Raw genomic sequence first — 20,715 nt, 5'->3', positions numbered from 1 at the left:
ATGTATGTTTCTGTGTGTTTGACACTCTGGATCTCAAGAACTCTCTAGAACTAAAATTCCACCTCAACTTGGAGAGAGAATATTCTCTTCTGGAAGTTCCCAATATCCATGAGATCACATGTCCAATCCCTATCCCTTTAGATGTATAAGGCTACAAGTATGCTAATGGCAAATAAACAGACACAATGCCCTCAAGTAAAGTTATCCATTTCAACCTGCCTGTAATCTAAATTGTCTAGGCTAAAATTTTTCAGTACCTGAGGGGACAAGCTTATTTTCCAGTCTGGTTTGATCATATGTTTACCAGATGATCTTTTTCTGTGGTCTCAGTTCTAACCAATGGCACTACCATCATTAATGCTAGCTCTGACGTTGCTACGGCACCAAACATTTTGTAAAGAACGTGATGTACTTTTCTCATTTTGGTCTCACAATAGCCCTCTGAGATAGGTGTTATTATTATCCCCATTTTACAGATGATTAAACTGAGGCTTTTAAAAGCTAGATGCTCAAGGTTACACAATGAGCAAGTGAGAGAGATGGGATTAAAAAACAACTCTGTGAGAATGCTGTATTACTCTGTACTGGGGTTCTTAACTTAACCCTCTCTCCTTTTCTTCTTTCCTTCCTTCCTTCCTTCCTTCCTTCCTTCCTTCCTTCCTTCCTTCCTTCCTTCCTTCCTTCCTTCCTTCCTTCCTTCCTTCCTTCCCTTCTTTCTTTTGTGCCATGCCCTAATTTAGCAGCCTAGTGAAGCCTAGGGTTGTTGTCATTGAGCTGTTTCACTCATGTCAAACTCTTCGTGACCCTATCTGGGGTTTTCTTGGCAAAGATATTGAAGTTATTTGCTATTTAATCCTCCAGCTCATTTTTACAAATGAGAAAACTGAGGAAAATGGTTAAATAACTTGCCCGGGGTCATACAGCTAGGAAGTGACAGAAACTGGATTTGAACTCAGGTCTTTCTTACTCCAGGGCAGGAGCACTATTCACTGCGCTACCTCTGAATAAGTTTTGTTTTTTTTTTTTCCATAATGAATGAAATAAAATTCACTGGATCAAAAAGAGCCATTATACTGAAATAAAAGTTCATTTTTTTCCCATCCAAGTTCACAGAACCTCCTGAAAATTTTCCATAGGTTGCTTGTGGGGAAAGAGTGTCTCTAGACTCCAGGTTAGGATTCCCCTGATCCAGTGGAATGTGATGTTGTAAGGTCAAGAACTGTTCCATTTTGATTTTGTGTTCTGAGCCCTATATGCCTGGCACATAGTAAGAGCCTGACAAATGCTTGCTGAACTAAGCTGAATTCATTTAACCAGAGAAAATAAATACCTCGCCCAAGGTTCATAGTACAGTTGTTGAAATCCTTTAAATTCCAACTTATCCTTCTTTTGTCTTGGGCTCAGGGATCCTGCCAGCTCATCCTTTATATACTTAAAGCCTACGAAAGGTTCCTTTTCTCCATATAACCTGGGCTGAAAGCTACTAGTGAGTGAGGCAAGTGATACACAACACATTCATATCAGTTATAATGTGATAAATCTTATTAATAAAAATAACAGCCATGAAAGAATGAAAATAAGAGAGACAAAGAAACGAATTCCATTTATTTTTATGCTATATGTGAATCAATTAATACAGAAAAGGTACAATACTCCCCCTAGTCTACTTAACATTTTGCACTTGATTTTAATCTGTCATCATCAGCCTTTGCCCTGATTTAATTGCAAAAAATCCAAAATTCTCACTAAAACTACCACTCTGAGATATCCTGATATGTACCTGGATGTCATCTCTTACTTCTGGGCCTAGAAAACTATGGATAGTTTATCTTACTGAGATTCCAGAAAGCCAACATGTCTTCTCCAAGTATTTAAACTTATCTTCATTGTGTATGGCAACCAAGAATCTACTGTATTTTTCATCAGCCAGAAAAAAAAGCTTCTCTATCTTCATCAGGAGCAGATGAATTCATTAACTTCTTTATTAATTCAATGATTTTCTTCTCTTCCCTTCCACCCATTTTCTTATGCCCCAAGGTTGTCTTACTGAGATCAGCTCTCTCTGCGTTCCACAAAATTGTAATCAATCTCTATTATAGTCTCAAAAATAGTATTTGTCACTTGGCTAAGGGGGAAAAAAATCAATAAATCTTCCAGGGCTGTACAGGCATTTAATGCAATGAATCGAAGCCCGTTAGAGAAATTTAGCTTGCCAGCGGTTCAGCAGAAAATAATGGAAATCCTGAAGATGCACAGCAAGGTGGTAGATGAAATATAGGGATAAGCCACAGAAATTAATATTTGGGCATTTGAATAACCTGTCATTTCAAATGCTAGAGAGAAAAATGGATGGAGACAGGCCAGTCCCCAAGGGTCATCACTCCAGAAAATAAAAACAAAAATCCATGCACAGAGAAAGATTTCTTGACGAAATCATGATAGAGTTTCTTGATGATTACCACTTAAGCCAACCCTTGGGAAGATTTAATTTTTTTTCCTTTATTATTCACCAGACACATTGGTAAGTTAATAATACTCACAGGACTATAAGAATTCTCAGAGAGAAGTGAGAGAATTCTGGAGGCATACAAACTATTTCAGTATCATGGCTCTCCTTATAGTGACTTACACACATAGATGGGCCACAGCAGATAGAGCACCAGGCCTGGAGTCAGGAATCTGCCTTCAGACACTTCCTAAGTGTGTGACCCTGAGTAAGTCAATTAACCCTGTTTGCCTCAGTTTCCTCATCTATAAAATGAGCTGGGGAAGGAAATGACAAACCACTCCAGTATCTTTGCCAAGAAAACCTCAAATGGGGTCACAAAGAGTTGAACATGACTGAAACAAGTAACAACAATAACATAGATGTATGTTGTCCCTCTCTCACTACCCTCCATCCCCTATAGGATATAAGCTCTTTGAGAGTAGTGACGGTTTTCTTTTGATCTCTGAATCCTTAGTGCCTAATACACAGTAGGCATTAAATAAATACTTTTTAAGTCATCAAATCTCAGACTTTGTGATCTGGGTGCATAGGTGTGTGTGTGTGACTCATTTCGTTAGGGTGCGAACTAAGGGAATTGCTTTAGAAAAGTGAACATTTACTGAATTATAAATTATCTATACTCTTTAAACAAATTCAAAAAACTAAGAATTAACTTCATTTTAAATTGACCACTAAATATTACTTTAAAAATACAAATTAAAAATGATTTGTAAAACAAATGTGGGTTTTTTTTGACATTACATTTGACATTTACATTATGTATCTGGTATCGGTTGTCTGTGAGCCAATGACTGGAAGGAACATTGAAGACCATCAAGTCCAGCTCACAGCTAATAAAAAGAGTCCTTCTACCATACGTTCAAAGAGACAGAGAGAGCAACAGAGTGAGACAGAAAGAGAGACAGAGAGAGAGGGAGGGAGGGAAGGAGACAAGAAGGGAGGGAGAAAGAACACTAGCTCACTCACCCTCTACTAGCAGATCTCCAGTGATAGGGAAGCCATGACCTCCCAAATTAGTCCACTGCACTTCTGAAAAGTTCCAACTATAAAGAAGTACATCCTTTTCAAGCCCAATTTCACAACTTTGTGCCTTCTACGAATGGATGCTACTTCTACCTTCTGGGGCCCAAAATAACAAGTCTAATTCACCCTCAATAGCACCATCTTTCTGGTAGTACATTGGTTGTCTGAGGTCATTGCAGAGAGTTATTATCTCTTTCCCAAGTTAAAAAATCCCCATTTTCTTGAGCTCAGAAGTTCTTAATCTGGGATCCAAGAACTCTTTCCTTCCTTAACATATATTTGGATAACCACATTTGAATAGTATTAATTTCCTTTGTAATCATAGATATTTTATTTCATTTAATTTAAGAACATGATACTGAGAAAGGGATTCAAAAGCTTCACCAGACTGCTAGTGGGGTCCCAAACACACACATACATACCACACAAACACCATGCACACTCACGTACTCAAATTTTGAGTATAGACTCAAAATCCGTCCCCATCCTGGTTGCTCCCTTGAATGAGGGAATGAATTAACTGGATCACAAAGTTCAAGAAATCTCTCACAGAATCCCAGGATTTTAGTTGTCGAGAGAGAGTGCTTCATTTTTGGCTTGATATACCCAGTAGTTAGCACAGTCCGTCCTGGCATACACAGATCAATACTTACTAATGTTCTCTACTTAACCTTCTTGAAGGCAGAAGTGCCTCTTTTGCTTTTGCATCTGAAGTTATCTATTATGGTACCCAGGACAGAATAGGTCTTTAACAGTTGTTTGCTGATCTAAACTGCTTTCTTAGCTAGAAACCTAGTTCTGATCATTGATATAATTATCCGGTGTTTCCAGAGGCAACAAAGACCAAACTCTAAAAAGAACCAGCAAATTGAGTCACCTTTGGGACGATAACTCAAAATTTAGTGGAAGAGAAAAGGAATAAATCAAACGCCAGTTAATTTGAGTAATCTAACTACTATGCATACAATGCCTCTATCCACATGTTTTCATTCCTTTGAAAAGTCACTTTTTCATTAGTAACGGTGAAATTAAATGTTATAAAAATTTATTAAACTTTACATGATTATACTTACATAATGAATTATATTTTTATAATGAGTTTGATGCCCAATTTCTTTTATAACATAAATAGAAGAAAGATTTAATGCTATCAAATTGGCAACAGTGAGAAAAGTGAGGGTCCTTCCTGAGGGAAGGGTCCTTCCTACACTGAGGGCTCAAAACATGTCAGTCAGCAGGGTGTGATATCTGAGTTATCTGTGGGTTATGAATTATGGGTTATGGTTATATATGGATTATATATATATATATATATATATATATATATATATATATATATATATATATATATATATATATATGGTTATATATGGATTTGGCGTCAAAGGACCCAGACTGAAGTTCCACCTTGGTCAGTTGTTATCTGGGTGTCCCAGGTGGTTGAGTGGGCAGGGCATCATATTTAAAGTCAGGAAGACCCAAGTTTAAATCCCACTTCAGACATTTCTTGGCCCCGTGACCCCATGAAAGTCACTCACTCTCCACCTCAGTTTCCTTATCTCTAAAGTGTAGAGTTATACTGTTTTTAGTTCTGAATCAATGATCATATAAACCTTTGTTCCTTTTCTGTAAAATTAACTAGATGTTCTCTAAGATACCTTGCAACACTGAACTTCTGTGAGCCAACATCTTGCATAATTGGACAGGCACAACTTCCCTTCCATGAATGACTAAAGAATAACAGCTGATGTTTATCTCCCTCTTCAAAGTTCAAAAAGTGCTTTATACTCATATTAGTTCATCTGCACCTTATAACAACCCTAAGAGGTAAGCACTACCACTATTATTAGCCCCATTTTAGAGATGAGAAAATGGAAGGTGAAAGAGATAAAGTCCCTTGCCCATGGTCACAAAACCACTAATCAGGACTTGATCCCAGGTCTTCCTGTGTCTAGGTCCAGGCATTCCGTGCGTTAAATTGCTTCCTCTCCAATGGAATAACAACTGGAAATTATGTATTTATCTCTATGCTTCACCACAACTCATAGGTTGTTCAGGTATTATCATCTCCATTCAAGAGATGAGGAAACAGATCAAAAGAAATTCATTAAGACAGTTCATCCATGAAAAAGCCAGATCAGCTATCCTTACCTTAAATTTCTTGTTCTCTCTTCCACCATGAAACTATTGTAATGTTAATTTAATGTCCCACTGAACCATTCCATCCTTTCCTCTCTCCTTCTGTCTTCCCTTCTCCCTCACAAATACAACATAGCATCAATTGATGCTCTCAGGGAGGGCTTCTTTTGAAGAAAAGTACAGAAAGTCCCTGCCCTTTCAAGCCATCACTGAAACCACAAGCCATTCCTCCTTGGGAGATCACTGAACCAAAAGAAATAACTAAATGTGCAACTGAATTAATACAGAGAGTAACTAAGTCCAGCATCGTAAGTGCTAGTCCTGGTGGCTGCAAGCTTATGTCAGTAATAAACTTTAAGGAGATCAAAGGCAGTTCTCTACACACTATCTCCTTTACCTGGTACAGCACTATGACCTATCTACTCCACATAAGTAAATAATGTTTGCCTAGAACTTCACGATAGAATGAATTTTAACATTAAGTACATCCATCTTGGATCTCATCCAAATTCAGTGGAGTACCAAAGGACTTTGTTAAAACAGTTTTCCATTCAGAGGAAAGAATGAGAGTGAGAGATGCCTGTGCTCACAATATATGATACAGACACAAAAAGAGGTCCAGAGAATTGCTCAGCACCATACAACCAACGGGATTACTAACCCTTTAGATCATATCCAACATCCTTACTCTTCCATGAATGAAAGCAATGTATAAATAGAAGTTATATGTTCATAATGGTGATTTCAATAGAAATTGGTCTTTCAATCAGTTGATCAATCTTTTAAAAAGAAAGACTACGGATTAAGGATTATGACTTAAGGAAGTTTGGATGGTTTAAAGGATAGAATGCTAAACCTGCAGTGAGAAAGAGCTAGGTTTAGATCCCATTTCAGATGCTTTCTTTGTATTATCAGCATTGAATGCCCATCAAATAGTAAGTGCTTAATAAATGTTTGTTAATTAACTATATTACCTTGAACAAGTCTCTTAATCCCTCCAAGCTTCAATTTCTTGTCTATAAGATTGTCATAGGGATCACAAGAGATAATGCATTTCGGGTATTCTTCTAACCTTAAAGCATTATAAAAATGAGCAATTATTAAAATCAATGAAATATATTTATTAAACACCTACTAAGCACTGTGCACTGTGCTTAAGATAGAGACTGTTATTTCACTAAGGATACAGACTGGAGAAAATTGAAGAGCAGTTGGATACTTCCAATGGAGTCCTCATAAACAGATTTGTAATTCTTCCCTCCCCAAGGCTATCTTTATTATCTTCTAAACCAGAATGCAAGTGATAACCCAAGCAATTAAAGGATGAATGCAGTTAAAAGCAAACAAGTAGAGAAATGAGAATGTGGTTTCTTCGATAAATTTCTATGTAAAGAATGAACTTCTCAGGAGCTCATCAGATTTTTTATTACATAAACCCAAGTCAATGGAGCCAATGGTTTGATGTTTTCTATATTTTATGCTCTCTCTCATACCAGGATGAATCCAGGAAAAAGGAGGAACTGATCCATGTCCAAATATTTCTCTTGTCTTAAAGCTTCCTTGGAATAAATTAACAAATCTCTGCCTACACCTTCCAAGATTCGAATGATGAATAAAAAATAACATGGTAAGCCAGGGCTATTTTTCAACACATCACTATTTGAAGTGAATCATTTTGAATTTATCAATGAGATCCCACAAGGTAAGAACCCACTTTATTCATTTCAATACTAGTAAGGATATAGTGTCAATCTTGGAGAATTCCTTTAGATCTTGCAAAAAAAAAAAAAAGAAAAATATAATGGGTTTCTAACTATTCTCCAAGGATCTATTTTTGATATAGATTAGCTTTATATAAACAATCTATTTCTTTGGATTATTACTATATTATTTAAATTTATGCTATGAAAAAGATGCTTTATGCAACAGTGGAAAGAATTCTAGATTTGAAGCCAAAGAACCTAGATTCAAATCATAGCTTTGTAATTATTACCTGGCTACTCATTGAAAATTTATTTAATAACTTCCATAGGTTTCAGTTTCCTAATCATCCAGGACAGAAAAAAAGGTTAAGAATTCTTGTTCAAAGACTATAAATTAGGGACTGGTACACATGTATCTGTGGAGGGAGTTTCTATCCCAGGCTATCACTAAGATTAGGTTAGGAACCCTCCACAAGCCATGTATGCATTAAAGAATAACAAGCGATTTATTTTAAAATCTATTAGGGTAATCTTATGACCTCTCCTACCATATCAAAAAATGAAGATGAAAGGATTTCTTTACAGTAAAAAAAAATCTTTACAGTAAAAAAAATTAGAAGTTTATCTAGAAACTGTCATATATCTAAATATTCTAATTTGATTTATAATAGAAATATTCATATGTATATGTAATATATTTAATTTATATTCTAATATAAGCAGGAGAAAGGCTAGACTGGAAAACCTTTGGGAAAAGGTGCTTGGTTTTCTTAAAAAAAAAAAAAAGCACAAAAATGAAAGCTCTTGTGAAAATATGTGCTCTCATCCATGAAGGTTTCTCCTTATCAATGTCTTCTATGTTACCTGTAAGTACATATATTCTAGTGAATAGTTGATAGGAGTGGCAAAATTTAGTGCTGATGATACTGTTGACATTTGTATTTGTAGTTGGTAAGGAAGCAACTATTTGTAATTCATAGAGGGAAGCTTGAAACATTCAGTACCCAAAAAAGACAAAATGTCATCCCAGTTATGACTCCGAGCAAACTTCGTTGTCAGATCTGTGGACTGACAAGTTTGATGGAGAAACCCGATAAAACCTTAATACGTTTCTGTCTATTCTTGTTTCAACTTTTGCCAAGGACCAAAGTTTTTGCAGGCAGTTGGCCATTTGAGGGGCTCTCAGCCACCATTGATAACTTAAGGATACGGTACCTTTTTCACATGTAGTTGTGACGATGGGAACATAATAACAGGAGCTATTAAGTATTAATATTTTTCCTAATGGGTCTATCCAAGCCTTAAGGAAAATTGTCGCATGGTTTCTCAATTCATTCTCAAGATAATTTGCACTTTACTAATAACTAAATTTCACCTATTTTAAAGTGTAAACCCCTAAGAGAGAAAAGGAACTAGGTATTTTCCAATTAAACTCTCCCCAAAGCCATTACAGAAAGGGAAGAGGAAAAAAAAGGAACGTGAAATGAATTTGAACGTACCATGGAGATTAAAATAAGATGAGTTCTTAACAGGGGTGACCAAAGCTTTCAGCCAGATAATCCACCTTCTATCATATCCTTTATCATGGCCTTCTTCAATCACTCCAGGTAAGTCAAGGTGATGCCTTTCAGCTTTACAATTGGAGGAATAAACCTCAGTATAGCAACAGACAAATATAAATAGCTAATATCCCTTGTCCTAATAGCTGGTTGGCTAGAAATAAATTGAAATCTGAAATAAAAGTTAACAGGTATCTAAGAGACGGTACAAACAAAAATAAATGCCTTAGTTAAACAAATGCTATTATCTTAGGAATTTTTCTTCTTTATTCATTTCGTAGAAAGAAATCCTACACAAAATTCTTCTGGTAAAGCAAATGTCAAAGACGACAAGACCTTAGATTTAGAGCTGGGGACAATTAGGCTCCCATTTTTTTTTTACAGATGAAGAAATTTGTCTAAGGCCATATGGGTAGTAAGCATCAAAGTTGGAATACAAACTCAGGCCCTACGAACAGTTCATCGTTATTTCCAATGGTTGAGATTGTTGGTCAATCTTTTATCCTCACTGATGCTGTTATTTATAGACTTAGAAGGTTCATTAGGCCATTAAAAAGTTAAATGACATGTCTTGAATCACAGAGCTGCTGTGTTGGATGAGGAGGAAGGAAAGGAGGAGGAGGAGGACTTAAAGCCGAGTCCTCCTGGTTCTGAGGTTGGCTCTCTATCCAGTATGGAATATTATGATTTGGAACAAAAACCAGGGCTCTTGCAATAACTTCATTAATTTTTAGGTATGGGTCTGAGGCAATGAAATTAAAGATAAAGAAAAAATGGACTATAGAGTAGATAGAAGATTTCAGCAAAGAGAGGAATGATCAAACTAGAAGGGAATTTTGTTATGAACAAGTTCAATATTGTGAGACAGACATAATGATGGAAGAGTGGGAATTGTCCTTGTTAGCGATGGGATTGTAGAGGTATTTTGGGGCACTTTTATTTATTACTTATGAATGATTAAAAATATGATCCTTCCCTAACCTCCTCCTTTGATGTCTTATCAGGATATTGTTTTGATCACTGAATTTAAAAAGACAAAACTGTGTCAATAGGGGCAGCTAGGTCCTGAAGTGGATAGAGTGCTGGGTCTGGAGTCAGGAAGACCTGAATTCAAATCCAACTTTAGATACTTACTAACTGTATGACCCTGGGCAAGTCATTTAACCCTGTTTGCCTCAGTTGCTTCATGTGTAAAATGAAATGGGAAATCATTCTAGTATTTTTGCCAAGAAAACCCCAAATGGAGTCATGAAGTGTCAGATGCTACTGAAAATCAACTGAACAATAACAGATTCCCCTGGAATGAGAAGCATATACTGGGGAGTGGCAGGGGGTGGGTTTCCCATTATAATGACTTCCATTATTTTAGTCTCCCACTGACTTCAAAGATAATGCTCACATGACCAGGGAGTTAAGAATTTGTCCAATAGTTTTCTACTCAGAATCCATATGGTCTTTAGGGAATACATTTCAGTGTTCTGTATAGCTTAAGGCCCATTGAACTTGGAACTTGATGTTAAAGGCTAATTTGTCAGGTTAGTCTCTGCTACTATTCTCTGTGAGACCTTGAGCAAGTCACTCAACCTCACTGTTCTTATTTCTCATCTACAGAATGGGAGTGAGGGGGAGAGAGGAAAGGATCCATAAGGTCCCACCCAGCTCTAAAACCAACTATCTCATGATTCAAGAACACAGTTTTCAAGCTTCCCTTTTTTATCTATTCCTTGTTCAGTCATGTCCAACTCTTTGGGACTTTATTTGGAATTGGAGGATTTGTTTGTTTGTTATTGTTTTGTCAGAGATCCTGGAGTGGTTTGCCATTTCTATCTTCATCTCATTTTACAGATGATTTACAGACAGCTGTGGTCACATAGTTAGTAAGTATCTGAGGCTAGATTTGAACTTGGTTCTTCCTGACTCCAGGAGTTGTGCACTATCCACTGCACCATCTATCTGCCCTTTAGTCCACAAGGTACTAAGTGAAACATCAAAATGACTTAAAAGTATGTTTGGAGACTAACAGGTATTTGAACGATGGCTACCTAAGTGTAAAGTCTGTATCCATCATAGGCATGAAAGCAGACTTGTACCTTCCTTGATGGAAATACAACAGACAGATGGAAGGGTATTGAACAAGAGTAGGCAGCAGAATTCACATTAGCCCCATTTTACAGAGGAGAAAGTTGAGGTTCTAGTGACTTACTCATGGCCACCACAGCCACTCAATACCACATGTTTTGTGACCTAAATGATGTTTTTCTGACTTAAATTCAGTGGTTTTTATGGTCTCTTGAGTTCATTTTTTCTTTCTTCTACTAAGCCAAAAATCACTATGTGCATTGTTCCTTGAGGGATTCTCTTCCACTAGCGACCTTTTCAGCCATTTCCTCCTTCATTAAAGCAAGGTATATGAGAAAAATCTCCTTAGACAAAAGTTCAAATTCAACCATTCGATTCTCCCCCAAAAACCTTCCTGAATTCTTACCTTCCTTCAGGACTAAATTCAGCCCTCCTCAATCTCCCCCTTTTCAAATTACCTGCTATATACTGACATTTACACATGTGTTCCCTTTCCATAAGGAGAGGGACTTTGTATGAATTTACTTTATCCTTCCCAAGCGGAACATAAAGTCCTTGAGGACAGGGGTAATTTTGCTTTTATTTCCAGCAAAGTGCTTTAAATATAGCAAGCACTTAGTAACCCCTTATCAAATTGATTTGAATTGAATTTATATCCCTAGAACTTAGCACAGTGCCTTACACATGGATTACAAATTAGGTCAGGAAGGGACCTTGGAGCTCTACCTCTTCATTTATGGATAGAGATCATAGATTCAAAGCTAAGAGCTACCTTAGGGACTGTCTAATTCAATCCCATCATTTTACAGATGAGAAAATGGAGGCCTAGAGAAATCAAGTAGAGGGCTTTGTGCTCAGACTGGCCTCCCTGCTTTGCTCATACTATTTTCCCTACCTGGAGAACCTTCCTTTCTCCTATTCCTATAGCAGCAATCATTCCTACTATAAAGCTTAGAAGTCTTACTCAAGCTTTCTTGGATTTCCCCCTTCCTACATAAATTAACTTTTATTGTATATTCAAATTTTTCTCAACCTATTTCACCTGGGTTTATAACCTTCTCTCCCCAATTAGAAAGTTCTTGAGGGCAGAAGCCATATCTTACATGTCTTTGGCATTGCCCACAGTGTTTAAGGCAATACTAGACAGAAAATTCTTCAAGAGTCTGACAATTCATTGGTATAGGTAAGTGAACAGAATGGTAGGTTTAGAATTAGAAAGAACAACCTTAGAGATCATTGTGTACAACTCTCTCGTTTTACAGATGAGAAAACTGATGCTCAGAGTAGGAACATACCTTGCCCATGGTCATATAAGCAGTGAATGACAGAGGCAGGATTCATGCTCAGTCCAGAAATCATTCTCCTGCAACAAAAGGTCTTTTCCCTCTCAGGTTGCAGTCCCTTTGGCCTTCGGAAGGTAGTCAAAAAATAAGAAATATCAACCCTTCAGCAACATATGACGTTGCTGCACTCAACACTTAACTAAGTTGGTTACTTGAAGAGATGAGACAAATAGGGTGTCACCGGGGAGGTGATATGACGCAGAGGAAAGAGCACTAGACTATGAATCAGGACACTTGGGTTTGAATTTCATATTTAATACTTTCTGATTATCATTAAACTTTTATGGATGTTCACTTCCTCATCTATAAAATGGGGGCAATAGATACTTATTGTGCCCACCTCAAAGTACATCATAAACCATAAAATATTCTAGAAGTGTAACCTGTAATTATTATTCTTAGTAGAAGAAGCTGTTGTTATTGTAATATAGAAGTATGGACTCTCAGAAAGCCAGTGTCCAACCCCCTCATTTTAAGAATGACAAAACTAAGGCTGTTATGCCAGTTAGTTGTTTCTGACTCTGACACTGGTGGTTTTCCTGGCAAACGCCCTGAAGTGGTCTGCTATTTTCTTCTCCTGCTCATTTTACAGTTGAGGAAACTGAGGCACACAGGGTGAAGTGAATTGCCTAGGGTCACTCAGGTAGGAAGTGCCTGAGGCCAGATTTGAACTCATGAAGATGAGTCTTTCTCATTCCAAGCCCAGTGCTCTGTGCCCTATGACACCACTGAGCTGCCCAAAACTAATGATTTTCTCAAGGTCATGCTGCCAGTCCAGATCTAAGCCTGGATTAGTGGTGGGGAGGGTGTTTTTTGTTTATTTTTTATCATTGTTACTGTTGTTATTTTCACCATTAGAGATACATTAGAATGTAAGCAGATTGAGGGTAGGACCACAGGATCCCCAGAGCCATACAGAGAAGCAGGCATGTAGCAAGCACTTAATAAATGGCTATTTATTGATTTGCTTTTATTATTGTTGTTGCTATTATAACTGTACTTTTTCAACATCTACCTGATGAAAAATAATCTGTTCTTTCTCCTTTTGTTGTAACAGCTTAAATGAAGCGATTTAACATTGGTCTCTGTTCCAATGGTATCTAAACCACTCTCTGATGGTATATTTTGAGGTGCTAAGTTTTCCTTATGTGCCAAGGGGATAATTCATACAATAAGGTTTTGAAAATATGACACTCAATGCAAATGCATGGCCCTATCAAAGCTTAAAAATCAGCCCAAAGACTTTTGGGACACCCTATACTTACAGATTTGGATACAGAAAAAATAAAAACAATAAGAACAGGTAAAAATAAATAAAGACAAAGCATTGCAACATTTGTTTTTATGAAGCAAAACAAAGGTTCACTTTAAAAAGTTTTGTACCTATTCCTTTGTATTCCCTTCTTGGAAAATGAATTAGACCAATGGATTCATCCCCCCGTAACCATTTAGAAATATAAAATCATTGCAGAGCTGGGGTCAAATCAACTGTCTCTGCTCAGAGGAGGTCATATTTTTCTGGAATATCAGAGAATGAGCAAGTCAGGGGGTTCATACACTGGAAATGATGGCAGCTGAGGCAATTGTGAGTGGGATTTATTCCCTTTTGAGTATAAACGCTTATTTTTTTCCTGCTGAAAATCAGTGCCCTGTCCACCTGCTCCCTCCCAATCCAATAAGATGAGCAATCCTGGTAGTCTGGTTAGTTTATCTACATAATAAAATAAACAGTCAGGAAGATTATGCTCCAAGGTAAGACGACACCCGTGGTTTATCCCCCTGGAGGCCTGAACTTGAGATGATCTGGAAAGCTTTTGTCATCTCTTTTCCAGCACATCTGTACTCAAGCTGATGGCAGATTTAAATTATGTCTCAGGAGAGGGGTTTAGTTCTTTTTAAACTAGTCTACTGTGGGATTTTGGTTATTAGCCTGGACTGAGCTCCAAGCTTTTCAATGCCTTAATTTTCTCCCCTAAAATGCATACTACTAATTAATCTTTCCAGATAGACCATAGTCGGTGTGCTCAGTTGGTACCCATGTCATGCTAAGAGCTCTAAAAGAAGACCACCAGGACATTATGTGTTCTTTCCACACCAGAAGACGATTTGCTGGAAGATATGGAAAGGAATCCCACTGAGTCCCAGGAGGTCTGCATGAATTGTAATGTGCACCATTAGGAGAGGACCCATATCTAAAAGACCATAGTATCAAAGTTCCCCACAATCAGCTTGGTATCCTGGGTATAGAAGTGCCTCATGAAAATGTTGGTTGGTCACTAAAGGAGCCTGTACAATATCATAAGCATTTGTAGGAGAAGACCAAGAAAGATTCTAGTATCAAAATCATTCCCCTTACATGTCTCCTATCACAATCTAGTGGGATAAATGGAATGACATTCAATTACGTTACAGAGGAAGACAAAATGGCAGGGTGGGGTGGTGAATGCGACCACTCTATGGGCTGTGAGTGGGACCACTCTATTGGCTGTGTGTGTCAAAGCAGAGAATAAAATTCCCTTTTCTAATTCCCACGTAGTAGTGGCTTCTCCATGTAGGTCTTACTTAACATCTAGTTCCTGATTAGAGGTCAAAGAATTAGAAGTAACTATGATGGTTTCCTTTGTGATAACTAGTTGAGAGGATAAACCTTATAACTGACTTGAAGGTATACGGTACCCTGTATATAATAAAGGGAATTTTTTTTAAAAACCCAATAAAACAGAATTTAGCTGATTTTCAAGTATCTGTACCAATAGAAGGAGGCAATTACACAGAGATAATCCAAGATTTGTGATTAATTTGTGATTAATCCCTGATTCAACTTGAAATCCAATTATTTCCTTGTATATTTGGAATTTCAACATGGTAGGAGGCAACTCCACAAAGTGTTGGGTAGTAGAGCTAGATTAAGAGGGCTTAAGTTCAAATCATGCCTCTGGACTTTACTTCCTGCCTGATCACAGGCTAGCCCTTCTTCCTGGACAAAAATTTCTTTTGGTGGTGGTGGTGGTGTTTAAAGAGAGACAGAGACAGAGAGAGATAGGCAGACAGGCAGAGAGAGAGAGAGAGAGAGAGAGAGAGAGGCAGAGACAGAGAGGGAGGGAGGGGGAGAGGGAGGAGAAGAGGGGAAGAAAGGTAAGAGGAGAAGGAAGGAAGGAAGGAAGGAAGGAAGGAAGGAAGGAAGGAAGGAAGGAAGGAAGGAAGGAAGGAAGAAAGAAAGAAAGAAAGAAAGAAAGAAAGAAAGAAAGAAAGAAAGAAAGAAAGAAAGAAAGAAAGAAAGAAAGAAAGAAAAAAAGAAAGAAAAGAGAAAGAAGGAAGGAAGGATGCATAGAAGGAAGAAAGGGATGCAAATTTCTTTTGCTTTTTTTTTTTTTAAGAGAGAAGATAGAGAGAAAGGAAATGAGGAAGGAAGGCAAGACAGAAGGAAGGGATCTCAATTTCTTAATCTATAAAGTAGGGAGACAAGACTATATAGTCTTTGTTATTCCTTCCAGTTGCAAATCTGTTATTCCATGGTAGGGAACACCAGTTATAATTTATGAAATCCATCTTGGATAATCCACAAAATGGAGTCCAAAATAATAAAGAGTTGATGGCCATTGGTCTCTAGTAAATGGTCATTGGATTAAGGGCAGGGAACTCTCCTCTTCCCAATCCCCATCCTTGGTCTCCTTCTGCCTGCCCAGCAGCCAATTCTAGGCATTAGAGCAACAGTCTGAACAATTGGAATCATGCATTTCCCCGGTGAAATGCTTTTACCTGCCATGCCTGCTGTGAGTGAAACGGGCTGGGTTTTCAAAACATTAGGTAGTTTAACTCTCAGTTAGTGGCAACAAGAAAAAGGCACTGAGCTGCCTCCACACTCTAAGGCTGCTCTTTAGTTGTCAACTGGAACACAATAGAAAAGAGAGAAAGATACAGAAGAGGGGGAATTCAGACAAAGCAAAAAAAAAAAAACAACATCCAAATAGCAGGAAAGCAAACAAAGAAAACCATAGTGAGTCAACACCATATTTGTCCTCCCTCTCATGTATTTGTAATGGGAGAATGATTATCAGGCATTTTTATTGCATACCTCTGCCTCAGGGATACAAGAATTTTTACTAACTGTAAATTTCTGATAGGTAACTTCATACAACTTTCCTTAAAAATGGAAAAGCTAGAATAAATGCTTAATCAAAAATGTTGCTGGTATTTTTCAGTCATGTTTTCAATTGTATCTGACTTTTTGTGACCCCCATTTTTGGAGTTTTCTTGGTAAAGATACTGGAGTGGTTTTCCATTTCCTTCTCCAGCTCATTTTACAGATGAAGAAACTGAGGCAAACAGAGTTAAGTCACATGCCCAAGGTCATAGAGCCAGTAACTATCTAAGACTAGATTAGAATTCAGGTCTTCCTGATTCCAGGCCTGGGGCTTTATCCACTGTATCCCTTTTAACCAAAGATAAATGACAACAACTGTTACAATATGTAAGAGAATTCATTAAGAATTGCCATAGTAGGAAAGTGGAATTGTAGCATTAAAAGAAACCACATAGGAATATTGGCACAGTATCTAACACATGGTAAGCATCTTAAAATTTTTACTGACTCATGGATTAACTGAATATGAGAAATAAATGGATGACTTTCATTTGCTGAGTTATGGGAGGCAATGTGGTTAGAGGAATAAATGGGGAACTTGGAGCCAGGAATCCTGGGTTGGAATCCCACCTTGGGCCCTAGCTCTGTGACCATGGATAGCTACATACCATCTACTTTCCTAGAATCTCAGCTTCCTCATCTGTAAAATGAAGACAATAACAGGGTGTAATGAGGAAAACACTTTGCAAAGTTTAAAGTACTAAAAAAAATGACCGTTGAGTATATAACCAAATGGTGAGAGAGGAATATATCACCAAGGGGCTCTTATTCTAGTACATTTCCAGAGCCTCCCTCATGGAGCCCTCATCGTTGACTGCTTGGTTTCCTCTTCACTCAAATCTTGGCTCATATGTTGGGGTTGTGATTCCCCATGTGGCTGCTTATCCATCCATCCATCCTATGAGAAATGCAGGGAAAGGGCAGTAGGGGTCAAGACTTATGATTTCATTAGCCTAGGGACTCCCAATGAGGAAAAAACCTCTGTTTGTGCTGATCAGCACCTTAGGGGCTTTGAGAGCTGTTTGAGGCACAGAGAAATTCAGGGATTTCACTAGGGCCATATAGCCAACATGGGTTAGAAGCCAGATCTGAATCCAGCTTCTCTGTCCTGAGGTCAGCTCTTTGTTTATCATGTCTCCCTGGAAGACACATTCAGAGGATAATAGGTATTGAGTTAGAAGAAACTTCAAAGACCATCTAGTATAGGGTGGGGAATCTGTGGCCTCAAGGCCACATGTGGCCTTCTCGGTTCTTGAGTGTGGCCTTTTGACTGAGTCCATATTTTTGCTCTGTGAAGTTTGGATTCAGTCAAAGGGCCACATCTGAGGACCTAGAAGGCCACATGTGGCCTTGAGCCTGCAGGTTCCTTAATCCTTATGTAGTACAACATCCCCACTTTACAGATGAGGAAACTGAGATCCAGGGAGCTTAAATGATTGGCCAAAGGTCACAAAACTAGGATTATAGAATCAGAACTGGAAGGAACCTTAGCATTCACCTAATTCAACAACTCACAAATATATATGTGTGTCTATGTGTGTACATATGTATATATACATATACATATACGCATATATATATACATACACACATATTATTTATATATATATATATTAACGTGAAACTAAATTCTTTTTATAGTACTCAATACTGGGAGACTGTCAATTATTCTACTATCTTCTCCCAACCACTGATGGTGGAGGGGGGGTATAATCATTATTAAGCACCTATGATATGTTAGGCACTGTAGTAGGTAAGGGTTGTACAGATATCATCTCATTTTTTTCCCTCACAACAACTCTGAGAGGTAGGTATTTATTATGATTTCCATTTTACAGTTGGGGAAACTGAGGCAGACAGAGGTCAAGTGACTTACCCAAGGTCACAGAGCGAGATTTGCACTCAGAACTTCCTGACTCCAGGCCCGGTACTCTAACCACTGTGCCACCTATCCACTTGGGAACTCTACATCAAAAACTCTCCTTCAAGGACTAGGGGAAGGGAGGGAGAAAGAGAACAAGCTACATGTTGTGCTCCCACAATGCTTGCCTTCATAAGATCATAGATTTCAAGATGAAAAGCACTTTAAAGTCATTGAAACCAAACCTTTCATTTTACAGATGAGGAAACTGAGGCCCAGAACGTGACTTGGTGGTCAGCACTGGAGATGGTATTTGAACTCATATCTCCCTGAGTCTAGTATTCCATTCCCTATACTATGCTGCCTCAAGGCATCCAACTTAACTCCTACCTTCTTTTAAAATGCTTTGATGTGACATTTTTTCCCATCATTGTCATTTTGTGGATGACTTTCCAACATATACAATTTTACCTTGCAATAAAGTTAGTTGGCTAAGCCAAGGAAAGCAACACATTGGCCATGTCTGACACTGCACGTCTCATTCTGCACCCATAGTCCACCACCTCTGCAGAAAGAAGGGAGACCCATGGCCCTGCTGTTTCTTTAAAGACTCATTTGCTCAAAGACTGGAGCTGACAGACTCGTGTTTTCCATGGCTATTTTTCCTTGTGTCCTGTGTTTCCTGTAATTCAAAGTGTAGTAATGTCAACTAGAAATTTATAGATAAGTGAATGGATTAAAAAAAAAAATCCTGGCTTTGACCTTCCTGAACTGTACACAACCTAGGCCCCTACAGTAAACAGATAAAGGCTAAAATTCTTGGGGTGGGGGAAGGAGATAAAAACTGAAATTCATCTTAAGCATCTTAAGAGGCAATAGGAAGCAGTCCTTCATCATATTAGGGCTTCTTGGTGACAGTTTCACTGATTTAAAGGGGACCCTTGGACATCAATGTAGTCCCACCTCCTCATTTTCCTTATGGGGAAACTGAGGCACAGAGATGCAGAGTGACCTAAGATCATAGGAACAAAAATAAGAGTTAAAAGGAATCTAGTTCACCCCACCTTCATTTTACAGATAAGGAAACTGAGGCCAAGGGAGATTATATGACTTGCTCAAAGTTGCACAGGTACTATTGGGGGAGAGGAGGAAGGGAGATTAAAGCCTAAGTTCTCTATCTCTAAATGCAGTCTTCTTGACATTATCATGTGATCTGCTTTTAATGACTGTGGTGGTAAAACCCTTCTAAGCAACTTTACCCATAGTAGAGGTTTGATCTTTGGAATAGAGGCAATGAAATAGCTAGAATGTTTTTTAGATTTGGACTGAGATGCCAAAATAATCTGGATATCCAGCAGTTTGATATTTTAGTACTGAGAAAGAAGGCAGCTGAGAAAGAATGACTCAGTGTCTAACTTTAAAACAAGAGAGGGATGGAGGGAGAAGAGAGAGGGGGGAGGAGAGAGAGAGAGAGAGAGAGAGAGAGAGAGAGAGAGAGAGAGAGAGAGAGAGAGAGAGAGAGAGAGAGAGAGGGAGAACAACGGAAGAAGAGAGGGAGAGAGAGAGAGAATGAATGTGAATAAATGAACGTATTCCTATGCTTTGCAAAAATTTGTGTGCTCATTACATTCTAATAAAGTTAGTATTCCTATTATCCTTATAATTGACCTCCTGCTCCTGGCACTGCAGTGGAACACCCACCATGTTCATCTAATGCTAAAGAACGTGTAGATTCTGCAAGTTTTTGGCCAGTTCATTTTTTTTTTTTTTTAGATTTAAGCCTGATGTGTCTTATTTGATTCTTTGTACTAAACCAAGTAATTTCGAATAAGTAAACTACAATTCAGAGGTTAAGTGACTTGTCCAGGGGTCTCATAATTACTAAGTGTCTAAGTTAAGATTGAACCAATAAAATGACCAATCTGCCGTTCCATTCTATGCTGTGTAGAGACAGTCATGAGATATGGCTGTCTACCCTCATCCCCATCCCCCATGGTACGGTGCAATTCTACAAGGGTACTCTTTCTGTTGAGGGCAAGAGAGCAGGGTATATAGCACATGTACCTAACTTCCAATATTCCAAATGTATTTGTCTTTATTGAAAACATTCATGATCCCCATCTCATATTTAAAAAACAAAAGCAAAAAATGGCATTATATAACAAACTCTATTATCATATGTCTTTTTCTTTCTGAGTAGCCAAAGCAAAATAAATCTCTTACCTTATAGAGAAGGGAACAGCCCACAGAGAGCATAATAGGGCAAAAGATGTTAAAAAAATTCTTCAGTCAACTTCACCTGTAACTTACAGGTTCCTTCTGGGGTACTCTCTCTCAATTAGGCCTGATGAAAAG

The 20,715-nt window shown here is 38.0% G+C and overlaps 1 long non-coding RNA gene across 1 annotated transcript in view; it reads right to left on the bottom strand.

The window, feature by feature from the left end:
• The window catches only part of LOC140534529 (uncharacterized), a 769,311-nt gene that overhangs the window by 66,490 nt on the left and 682,106 nt on the right, over positions 1–20,715 (bottom strand). The window contains exon 16 of the long non-coding RNA XR_011977353.1: positions 1–20,715. This exon is cut by the window's left edge and continues 23,533 nt beyond it. This is a non-coding gene — a long non-coding RNA (uncharacterized lncRNA).

Source organism: Notamacropus eugenii, chromosome 3 (genome assembly GCF_028372415.1).
Source record: "Notamacropus eugenii isolate mMacEug1 chromosome 3, mMacEug1.pri_v2, whole genome shotgun sequence".
Classification (NCBI taxonomy): Eukaryota; Metazoa; Chordata; class Mammalia; order Diprotodontia; family Macropodidae; genus Notamacropus; species Notamacropus eugenii.
The sequence above is the reverse complement of the archived record's forward strand: the minus strand, read 5'-3'. Positions and strand labels throughout refer to the sequence as shown.